The following is a 12,751-nucleotide window of genomic DNA, read 5'->3' on the forward strand; positions in this document are numbered from 1 at the left end:
TGTTATGGTGATCACAGAAAGGGTTCAGCTGTGTCTAAGGATATATTATCTCATTGGGTGACAGAGGTAATCATGCATGCTTATTTCAATGCAGGTCATGAAATCAAAGCCTTTGTGAAATGCCATTCAGTTTGTGCAGTTGCCACTTCCTGGGCAGCCCTGCATGGCATACAGCTATCTGACATCTGTGGTGCAGCAATGTGGAAGACTCCATCTACTTTTGCTAGATTTTACAGGCTTAATGTGGTAACAATGCCTCCAGTGTGTTCTGTGATGGTTACAAAAGATTCTCAACTTGAATAAAGGTTAATTGAGCATTGACAAAGTGTCTGTTGTATATGTTACTCAGAAACATTGGAGAATAAATCACAGATTACCCTTTTAAACTATTGTTTCAAATGTACCTGATGGGCAGTAGAACCCTTGTGACTGCTTTGGTGTGCGGCCTCCACTAGATAAGTTAGGATTCCGCTCTGGAGGCCCGGAATGAAAGGAAGTAGAACTGGAGGTTACGTAGGTAACGTGGTTCTACGACTGAGTGGAGGACCGCCAGACTCCTGGTCACTCAGGTAGACCAGAATGGCCAGAGATCGAACATGACGTAATGACATGCCTTTATAGGCTATCTGCCTGAGCGTCATGGTAACTGGGGTGACGACTTTGATATTTATACTAGGCAAAGATATGAGCACCAGGGAAAGTCTCCACTAGATAAGTTAGGATACCACTCTGGCGGTCCTCCACTCAATCGTAGAATCATGGTTACCTACGTAACCCCCAGTTCTAATTTCATGTGTCAAACATCTCCAGTTCTTGAGTTGGGAAATAGAAAAGGAAAATATGTCCACCATTGTGTATGTAGAGCATGTCTTTTCTTTATCTCTCTCTCTCGCTCTTAACCCTCTGGGGTCGACGGACGCGCCGGCGTGTCCTGCTGGATATTTTCGTCATTACAGCAGAAACAACTTAAAATACTCCATCATTTTTGGGTATACAGATAAGTGTAAGACATCATTAGAGACTATAAAGGGTCTATTTTTATTTGTCTACACTCACAATAACAACAAAACCTTGTGCTTTTGTAAAATAAAGAAAATCTCTGTGTTCACGAGCATATTTTAGAAACATGTCACAAAAATTAACTGAAACTCTGCGAATACTTATCACACAAACATGAAACATATGTCTAAAGAAAGCTTAAAATGTCTACTTTTAAATAAAACAATTCAAATTTAAAACAAATATTTCCCTGCAATGCAATCTGTTTGAAACAAAGCGATGTACAGTTTTTACTAGGCTAATTATCTCTAATGTGATCCCACCCACCAGCAGAGCGCGCCATTCATACGCTAATGTAATGAGACGATCAATGCAAATGTACACGCCCCTGACTGGTTTAATGTAAACACAACACAACTCAACTTTTCTGCGTGTTTGTAACGATACACAAGCGACTGTGAGGTTTGATTTAAACACATTTCATTTATTTTTCTGTGTGTTTGCAACGATACACAAACGAGAAAGCTCCAAGATATTAAGGAATTAGGAGTTAACATTTTCCTCAGAAGAAGAGAGGGACTCCGATGAACGGTTGTATTTTGAAGAGAGACTTGATCCAGCCGAGGATACAATTTCAGACGAGTAAGTCATTTAGTTTTAATTAGTTGACATGCTATTTTATATAAACATGTTCATATTTTAATAGCGGGACTGTTTCCAGACTTGCCAGCCAGGATTCAGAGTATTGACATTTGAAATATGACTCCTAATAAGCAAGTTTTAGTTACATTTAAATGCTGTTTCGGATAAAGCAGGTATTTAAATTGTATCCTGTATAATGTAAATATGATATGTAATATGATATAACATTAAATGAATGTTTAGATTATATTTTAAATAGCGTTTATGCTGCCTCATTATCATCAACAAAGCTTGTGCTTGCAAATATGTGTTCAGATGTAAATGAGTAAAATGCACTTTAAATATGCCCATATTAGAAAATCACCATCTTATAATGATTTCTGAAGAATCGTGTGACACTGAAGACTGCAGTAATGATGCTGAAAATTCAGCTTTGATCACAAATTGCATTTTACAATATATTCAAATAGAAAACTGTTCTTTTAAATTGTAAAAAGAGTTCACACAATGTTTTACTGTATTTTGGATCAAATAAATGCAGTCTTGGTGAGCAGAAGAGACTTCTTTTAATGGTAGTGTAGGTCTAAAATTAAGTAAATTCTTTATGTAAAGAAAATATATAGTCAGATTACTTCTTTTAACTTAAAACTTGATTTGGATCATTAAGTCTCCTCACATTCATTCTCTATCCCTCATTGATATGCCCAGGGGAGGGTCTTGGTCTCTCATGTGTGAATTACAATGAATATTCATGTTCATTCACGCCTCCTCGCATATCACCTTTCAACATTAAAATTGTCTTACAAAAGTTAAATTACTATATTGTTTTGTATGAATGAGCGATCAGACTACAAGATCCAGTTCTCAAAAGGCTTGTGGACAAATCTTTAGTATGTGTTATATGACCTTAATTCAGTGACTTAAACCACGCATAAACGTTATTTTCTCAAAAATACAAACATGTACACACATGTTGCTTACATATTATTGTAGCCCAGTTTGTGCTGAAGACAGTGTTATCAGACTTTAGCCATTAATATGTTTTTAAGCAACTGAAATAAGCACAAATGTCAAGGCATGTCAAAACTTCTCCAGGGCCCAAAATACCCTCAGACCCCAGAGGGTTAATAGCTCTCAGGTGATCTGATTGTTAATAAGCATTGCCGGCACTCAGTGTTTCCTTAATATATAAACCGAGTGTTTCACGGCTGGGCGTGTTCGTGAGCTGTGCCATCTTGATCACCAATGTTCTGGTGCAAATTCCCGCTGCTGAAGCAGAGAGTTTGTGGTCATCACTGTCTGAACTTTGGAGGTCGCTGGGTTTCTTTCTTTCTTTTTTCAAATATAGAATGGTCAATAAATGTGCCTGTGTTTCCGCTACTCTCATCTCCCTGCATCTTTTATTGCATTTTGTAACACAGTGACGTACAGTGGCAGACTTTGTATTTAACAAGACAGCTTTTGGGAACCATGAATTTATTCAAAATTATTTTGCATGTGAACAGCTACAGTATTCAGCTCTGAATAAGTTTATTAGTTTTAATTCTGCTAGAAGCTGGTGCAACTTGTGTTGATGGTGTTTGTGTAATCACGTAGACCTATATATTAGCAATATTAAATTCAGCGAATTGTTTGAAATCATGTCTCGTGCCGTTCACATGCTTTAATGCATTTGTTTTTGCACTAAAATTACACACAGTGCCACAAAAGAGCAAAACGTCTTGACACTAGACGTTTAACAGTTTAAGTTCTTTTTAACTTGACATGGCAACTAAAAACACAAACAAGCCGTCAAAGACGTCTGTCTAGCACGCGTATACATTGAAATTTTAAAACAGTGTAGATGAACACAAACACACTCAATATGGACGGCCCCTCAGTGTAAGACAAGAACTCAAGTCAAGTGAGCTTTATTGTCATTCCTCTATATGCAGAGACATACAAGGGAACAAAATGTTGTGCCTAACAGGACCACGGAGCTACATATATAAACATATTACACATAACTAACTTACATACTTTACATTTACTTTACATAGCCTATATTTTATTATTTGTTACTACTAGGGCTGTCGATTTAACGCGTTAATTCAGTGCGATTAATTTAACAAAAAAATAACGCTTTAAAATAATTTACGCAATTAATCGCATGCCCACGGACCATAATAAGGAAGAATCCTAAGAGATGTAAGCTTGTAGTACCACCTGTTTACTCCAGAGGGCAGTAAGTGAAATTTCACCTGTATGAGCAACACACAGTTTATACAGTGAAGAAAACACTCGAAGGAGCGCAAATGCGATCTTAGGGATCTCAAGATGTGTTTAAAGATTGAGTATTAAACTATATTTAACTTGACACAGTGAACTAAACATTTTATGTTTATGACGCAACGCATCCGAGACGCTACACAAGCATGTCTGATGCAGGTGTAAATTGACGGGTTCTTAAACAAGCCCTCATAATAAATCTCCAACTGATTTACAAATTCACTTGTGTAATGGATTGCTGTGAACTGTGTGTCAATGATTGACTTATGATCAATAATATGGTAGTAAACAATACATTGTATTCTAAAGCCCCTTTTTGAATGGTCTTATCAATGATTAACTCTTCTGCTACAGGAATGTAATGCATTTTAATTACCTGAATATATATATATATATATATATCATTTTTAAATATTTAAAGATAACTATGTATAATTATATATTGATATAAATATGTATAATCATTATATATTGAGTTATTGTTATATGAGGGGCTTTCTCAGCAAATATTTGTATATGTGATTAATCGCGATTAATTAATCGGGACACCATGTAATTCATTCGATTAAAACTTTTAATTGATTGATAGCCCTAGTTACTACATCTTCATCCTGCTTGCTGAGAATGACAAAAAATTATGACACACTTATTATTTAGATTACATGAATAATAATGCATCTCATAAACTTCGAAGTGGAAAAAAATAATTAAATTAACAAATTGTTACATGACACCAGAACAATTTTTTCTTCCGCTCATCTTGAAGCACAGAAATGCTAAAATACACCAGCAGTCAGACAGCGCTCACCCTTTCAGTCACAGTGCTCTCCTGAAATAATGACAGAAAAACAGCATCTGGATTTATTAATATAACAATATGTATAATGACAAGTTTAGACTTGACATGTATTATAATGGGCTTGTGTGACCATTTTTACAGGTTTATTTAAATTCAGAGTTGTTAAAACATTGATAATGTTCTTTAATACTCATTAATAAATGATACCATAATGGAAACTTACCATGGTTTTACTGTAGTAATATTGTATTAGTAACTATGACTATAGTAACCATGTTTTTGTGTTTTTTTTTTCTTTTTTTCAGTAACCAAGGTTTTGAAACAACTAACCATGGTTTTACTACAGCATTACTGTAGTATCCATATGGTAACTTGGTTTCAGTAATAGTAACCATATAATAATATCTATGGGCAATTTTGAGGTTTTAGAAGTGGCTTATACTAACCAATTTTTTAAGGGTAAACAAAGCAGCCTAATAATGTTCTGTTTAGGCCCATAAATATATATATATATATAAAAAAATTAAGAAATAATAAAGTTTCTAATTTTATCCAAAGAATTCATATAAATTCAGTTTAATAGAGTCATCCATTTTGGTATCGATATTGGCCTAAAAGTACTTGGTGTCGGATCGAAAAGTAAATAAGTGGTATAAGTTAAAGTTATTTTATTTATATAGCACATTTAAAAACAGCATCAAGGCTGACCAAAGTGCTGTACAATACAAAATTATAAAAACACACAACAATTTAAGAACAGGACATTACATGCTATTAAAAGCCAGTGAAAAGAGATGAGTGTTAATAAAAGTTTTAAAAACAGATAATGAAGGTGACAATCTGATAGTGATAGTGGCAAACTATTCCATAAAATAGGACCCACAACCAAAAAGGTTCTCACTCCTCTACGCTTTAGCCTCGAGCATGGGACATCGTGGAGATATTGATCACCGGATCTCAGACTTCAATGTGGATTGTAAGGATGTAGTAAGTCTGACAAATAACTGGGAGCTTGGTTGTGTAATGATTTATAAACAAACAATATAATTTTTAAATCAATTCTAGCTTGAACCAGCAGCCAGTGAAGTGATTTTAAAATGGGGGTAACATGATCGTACTTCCGACCTCCTTTTAGAAATTTTGCTGCTGCATTTTGAACTAATTGATTTGGAAATTCCACAATAGAGAGAATTACAGAAGTCCAGATGAGAAGTGATGTAAGCATGAACTGCCATCTATAATGTTTTCTCCAACAAGGGTTTAGAAAGTAGATGTAGCTGAAAGAAACTGGAACCTATGACAGCACTAATATGTTTGTCAAATTTCAGCTGGCTATCAAACTGGACAGCCAGGTTCCGTATTTGAGGAGAAAGGAAAGCATTGAGAGTTCCACAATCAGCATTACTGACATCAAAATTATCTGTAGGACGAAAGACAATCACTACGGTCTTATCTTTATTAACATTTTGGTGAGCCAACCTTTTATTTCCTCCAGGCAAGCTAGAAGAGATTGAAATGCAATGTGATCATTTAGTTTAACCAGTAAGTAGACTTGAGTGTCATCAGCGTAGAAGTGGTGGGAGATACCATGCTTTCTGATAATGGAACCCAGAGGGAGCATGTAAAGATTAAAAAGTGCCAGTGCAAGAATATAGCCCTGTGGCACACCACAGGTGAGGCGGGCCACAGAAGAGGTACATTTGCAGAGCTTAACAGAGAAAGTTCCTACCCATTAGTATTTCAAATGGAGAGAGTTTAACATCAGAGGATGGTGACATTCTGAGTTCAGTCAACACAGCCAGTAGAACATCAACCCATGTTCTTCCGGTTTCGGTACAGGCTTTAAGCGTTCTTTTAATGTTCGATTTGTCCGTTCAACCATGCATGCCAACTGTGGGTGATACGATATGTTGAAATGCCAATTTATGTTCAATTCCTAAGCAAGTAGTTGCGTAAATTTGGACGTGAACGGAGTGCCATTGTCACTCTCAATAACAGTTGGAATGCCAAATCTCTGTATTATTTATTTTGCCAGAAATTTTTACCACTGTTTTAGCATTTTCTCTCACACACAGGAAAGCTTCTGTCCATTTAGAAAAATGGTCCACGATTACGAGCAATAATTTGTTATTCCTGCACAGTGGCATATGTGTAAAATCTATTTGCAGATGTTGGAACGGCAATTCCAGGTGTGGTAATGAGTCGTGCTTCATAGACTTGTGTCTGTTACTCTGTGCGTACGTTAGACATGAGTCCAGGATTCATTTTACTGCATTTCGTACCCCATTTATGCAATAAGTTTGATTTATTAACTGGATAGCTTTTACTTCCGAAACGTGCAAGATACCGTGATCGACAGAGTATTACTATTGCGGTTTTGGGCAGAGCCAGACGCCCTTGTTTATCCATTATTCTGGTCTGGTTTTCACTGAAATCTTTTCTGAAGACCACTCAAATCTGTACCCATTGACACTGATGTTGTGCTGACAAAATGTGTTTTGTGTATGTGTGTGTATGGGGGTGCGTTATTTGTACCCTACCTGGGGACTGCAGATAATAATAATAATAATAATAATACATTTAATTTATAACGCACTTTACATCAATTCAATGACCTCAAAGTGCTACAACGCAAAACAGAATAAAAACAGAAACATTAAGATAACACTATTAGCAATAAAAGGCTTTACTAAAAAGATGGGTTTTAAGGCCTTTTTTAAAAGAGTCCACAGACTGTGGGGCCCTTAGATGGACAGGGAGAGCATTCCACAGACTGGGAGCAACTGAACAGAAGGCACGATCACCCATAGTACGAAGCCTTGTCCTCAAAGGCTGGAGGAGGTTGGCCTGTCCAGAGCGGATATGGCGTGATGAGGAAAGGGGGGTGATGAGTTGTTTTAGATATAGGGGGGCTTTGCCATGGAGGCACTGGTGAGACAGAAGGGAAACTTTGAACTCAATCCTGTACTGGACAGGAAGCCAATGGAGCGATTTAAGGATAGGAGTGATGTGATGGTACTTCCACACGCCCATCAGGATCCTAGCCGCACAGTTCTGAATGTACTGCAGCTGCTTGATGTTCTTGCATGGGATCCCGATGAGGAGAGCGTTGCAATAGTCCAGCCTGGAGGAAACAAAGGCATGGACAAGTTTTTCGGCATCGGGGAAAGTGAGCATTGGGCGGAGTTTTGCAATGTTCCTGAGATGAAAGAAGGAGGTTTTAAAAAGATATTTAATGTGGGCCTCAAAGGTCAAGTGAGGGTCCATTCTAACACCAAGGTTTGTGACTGAGGATGAGAGGTGGATGTCATGACCAGAGAAGGTGATGCTGGTGATGGTGGATGACGGGGTCTGGTGCGGGGTGCCAACAAGAATGGCTTCCCTTTTTGAGCTGTTGAGTTGTAGAAAATTAGCAGCCATCCACGTCTTTATCTCCTCCAGGCAGGTGGAAAGTGTGGAAAGGGCTGCAGAGGGGTTTGGGTTTGTTTTGATGTAAATTTGGGTGTCATCAGCATAGCAATGGAAAGATATTCCATGCCGGCTGATGACATGACCAAGGGGGAGCATGTACAGCGTGAAGAGGGTGGGGCCAAGGACTGATCCTTGAGGGACACCACAAGTAACAGAGTGTGTGTCCGATTTAGCAGCACCCAGGGCTACATACTCAGTTCTGTCCGTGAGATATGATGTAAACCATGCCAGAGCAATATCAGAGAGTCTAATGGAGGAGTGGAGGTGATGTAAAAGAATATGATGGTCCACGGTGTCAAATGCAGCGGTGAGATCGAGAAGGATGAGAAGTGATGGAGAGCCAGCATCAGCCGTCATCAGCAGGTCATTGGTGACCCTGACCAAGGCAGTTTCCGTACTGTGGCCAGAGTGAAAACCAGACTGGAACTTCTCATAAAGACTGTTTGCTATGAGATGATTGTGGAGTTGAGCAGAAACTACCTTTTCCAGCACCTTTGACAGGATAGGGAGGTTGGAGATGGGGCGGTAGTTGGCCGGTACTTCGGGGTCAAGGCAGGGCTTTTTGAGTATTGGCTTGATGACCGCAGTTTTCAGGGACTTAGGGACTTGGCCAGATCGGAGAGACTGATTAATGATTTTGGTGATCATGGAACTTATTGCAGAGGAATGACTTTTTATCAGGGCTGAGGGAAATGGGTCCAGGTCACAGGTGGAGGGCTTCATCTTCCTTAGAAGGACTTCGATGTCATGCTGAGTAATATCCGTAAAACAGCAGAGGAGCTGTGTAGTCCCAGATTGAGGGTCAATGGATATAACTGGGGGAGCAGAGGTGCTAAGGAGAAGAGGGGGCGGGTGCGAGGTAGCAGATACAGCGGGGGGCTGGAGGGCAGGGGGGCTGGAGAGAAGGGAACGGATCTTTTCAACTTTTGTTTTGAAGAAGGAAATGAAGGTATTGCAACGCTCCTGCATGTTCTCTGAGTGTGAGGGAATCTGAGGTTTGAGGAGATGATTTATGGTTGCAAAAAGTTGCTTAGAGTTACCAGGGCTATTGTTGATTATGTGAGAGTAGAACCGGGACCGGGTGTCACTGAGGGACTTGCTGTAGGCCCTCTGATGTTCCCGGTACGCTAGCTTGTGAACAGCAAGCCCTGAGTCCTTGAGACGCCGTTCAAGGACACGCCCTGTTCTCTTCTGCAGCCGCAGCTCCCTGGTGTACCAGGGTGCTGAGTGTTTGAAGGTGACGGTTCTGGACTTAACAGGGGCATGACGGTCCAGAAGGGTGCTAAGTGATAAATTGTAAAGATCCACAGATTCAATGACTGAAAGGGGGCTAGCAGCGGAGAGATGACAGAGGTCGGTAGTCAGGGTGAGTGGGTTGATGTTTTTAAGGTTCCTGAAACTAATTTGTCTGCTTGACTTACTGAGGGGGGACAGGATGGGAAGCTCCATTGAAATGGCCTTATGGTCGGACACGCCCAGATCGTGCACCGAGAGATTGCTGATAGAGGTGGAGTTTGTTATCAACAAATCAAGAGTATGGCCTCTGGAGTGTGTTGGGACATCGACGTGTTGAATGAAATTGAGACTGTCAAGAAGATTAGTGAGTTCAGCTACCAAGTAGGATTGGGGATCGTTTACATGGATATTAAAATCACCAAGTATGATGATATTCCCTGAGGTTGAGTAAAGTGTGGTGAGGAGATCATGTATCTCAGGAATGAAAGCTGGGTTCGGTTTGGGGGGCCGATAAATCAGGAGCATTGTAGTGGAAAGTGGCAGTTTGCATTTGAATGCAAGACATTCGAAAGAAGAGTGGAGAGGCAGAGACAGGGGGGACAACTCAAAATCTACTCGGTGCACAACGGCAAGGCCACCACCGCGGCCAGTGGTGCGGGACTTGCTTAGGTAAGTATAACCAGGGGGACAGGCTTCATTTAGACTAGAGTAAACTTCTGGTTGTTGCCAGGTTTCAACTAGGCACATGAAGTGTATATGCTCGTTGATGATGTGGTCATGGATAAAAGATGCCTTATTATTAAGGGATTGTGCATTTAAAAATTCTATTTTGACTGGGGGTGCTGGGTTGAGGATAACAGAATGTCTCTGTAGGGGCCGAAGCAGGCTGTAATCCACTCCACGCTTTATATCCTGCTTGGAATGAAATAGCCTCTTGGTGGCAGCGCTCTGATGACGTGTCAGTTTTGCGACGAGCGTCCAGATTGACAGAATGTACTGCTCAGCCTGCTGGTGGTGAACAAAGCATCTGCGTGTACTCCGGTGGACATAACGGGAGCCACGCGAAACTCCGAGTTCACCTACAATGAGGATGTTAAATCCAGGAGTGAATGCAGAATTGAGTTTGTGGAGCTGTGAGGAGGAATAACTAAACGCCATGCCAAACAAGGACAGATGCCACCCAGCCTTGCTAACCGCTGGCCGACAAGGTAGCCTGTCTGCCAATAGCCCGTCCTCGTGTGCCAGCGCCGACAGCAAGCCCCGTACACGAGTCCCGCACACTGATGACAGAGAGCCCCTCAGGTTAGTCAAACTTTGGTTGGTATAAACAATCCAAAAGACTCCAGTCGAATTCGTGGAAAACACTGACAGAGGGCTTTTTCAAGCTGGTCGAACTTTGATTGATATAAAACAATTCAAATACAATATAAAATGATATAAAACAATCCAAAAATTGGACTCTAGCCCTGGTGAGCAGCGGCAGCCAGACGTGCCTGCGTACACTCCCTAGATGTAAATTAGCCTGTGGCTAACTCTGGTACAATGCATCAAATTGTAATATTTATGTTTGAAATTGTGCATGGTCCCTAATAAATAAAGAAAAGAAGAAGAACATTATCTTTAGTGACCTCCGACTGGCAAAGCCGGACATCGTTAGCCAACATGGATAACAATTTTAGAAAATCAACGTTTAGCATTAGCCAACACTTGTAAATTTGCTTTGATGTCAGATGCTCTGGCACCCGAAATGCAATTAAAAGTGGCTGGAGTCTCTATTTCCACTTTCCTTACAATAGAATCACCAATAACAAGGGCTCTTTCAAAATGATTCTAAGTGGGTGTATCACTGAGTGGGGAGAATCGATTGGAAACCCTAACAGGAATGGGAGAGTGGTGTCTCTTTGCTGAGCGAGTATGCCACCGAGACATCACCCAAATGCCCTGCTGCAGGGGCTCTACAGCCGGCACCAAAATGTGTATGTTGCTCTCTGTACTATTCGCATCTGAAACAGTATCTATCGGCTTCTCTTACTCACTGACCTCCACTAGCATTCGGATGCGAGTCTCTAACTCATTAACCTTCTCCGTCAGCCTGACTAATTCCTTACATTTATCACATGTGAATCCCTCACTGCTGACAGAGGAGGCTATTGTAAACATGTGACATGCAATGCAGGAAGAAATAACATGAGCGGATGCCATGACTTCCCGCACATCGTTTGTTGTTGTTAGTTGTTCTTGATAAGCGGTGCTTTGAGATCGATGTAATAATCTGTGTATCGCAGAGGAGAAAAAACAGGTGCATGCTGAGAAATGCATGCAGTTTAAACTAGATAAAAATAGAATGTGTATGCAGGTGTAATATGCGTGCAGTTGAATCGTGATAAGAGAATAATATGAGGGAAAACCTGATGCGCACTTAAAATTGGCAGATGTTAAGGATTAAAGGCTGAAAATAGATATACAAGCGATGCAAAAAAACTAACAGGCTACACACACAGACTCTAGCTAGGTGCCAGCAGCAACAGGTAAAATACACACAGATGAAACAGTAGAAAAGCGGAAAAACCTGAATAACGATGAATGTTTGAGAATAAGAAAAAGCAATGCTAAGCAGGCTACAAACAAACACTTGTGCAGCATGCCGTCAGCAACAGGAAGTTCAGTGACGTCAGGAAGCTTACGTCATCTATGTACATCGACATTGATGTATCTACTGTGGGTCACGGTCATAGCGCCACCAACTGCCAGCAGGAAGTAAGGCCCTTACAACAGTCAATGCAAAAAACTATTTACATTTACACAAATAGCTTCAAAAAAATGTATGCATTGTTTTACTAATGCCGCCAGAAAGAAATGGGCCCACAGTGCTTGGGCCCGTTGATTGCTGCTTGCAGCTATATTTTATTTATTATTATTCCGGTTTCAAGGTTTTTGGTAATTTTGGGGTACATAACATGTGCAAAAGTTAGCACACACATCAGAGTCGCTGGCCATTAGGGCGTAGCAGAGATACAGGTTGGGTGGTGCAGGAGGGGCTCTTCGGTGGCACCTAGAAAATGGGCATTTTCGGGGGGGCTATCTAGCACATCCCTTTTGAGGTACAGTCACCAATCTTTGTACACATATAGATCTCATCAAGCCGGACAACTTTCGCGTCGACAGTCATAAGCTCTGCCCAAAAGGAAGTTGGCCATTTTGGATTGTTTTAATAATGCATGATGAGGATTTTGATATACTCCTCCCAGGGATTTCATGGTACAGGTACCAAATGTGGTACATTGATGATGCAAAATTACGAAGGGATTTTTTATATATCGAATGGTGTTACTATGG

The sequence above is a fragment of the Xyrauchen texanus genome, chromosome 9 (assembly GCF_025860055.1).
Source record: "Xyrauchen texanus isolate HMW12.3.18 chromosome 9, RBS_HiC_50CHRs, whole genome shotgun sequence".
Classification (NCBI taxonomy): Eukaryota; Metazoa; Chordata; class Actinopteri; order Cypriniformes; family Catostomidae; genus Xyrauchen; species Xyrauchen texanus.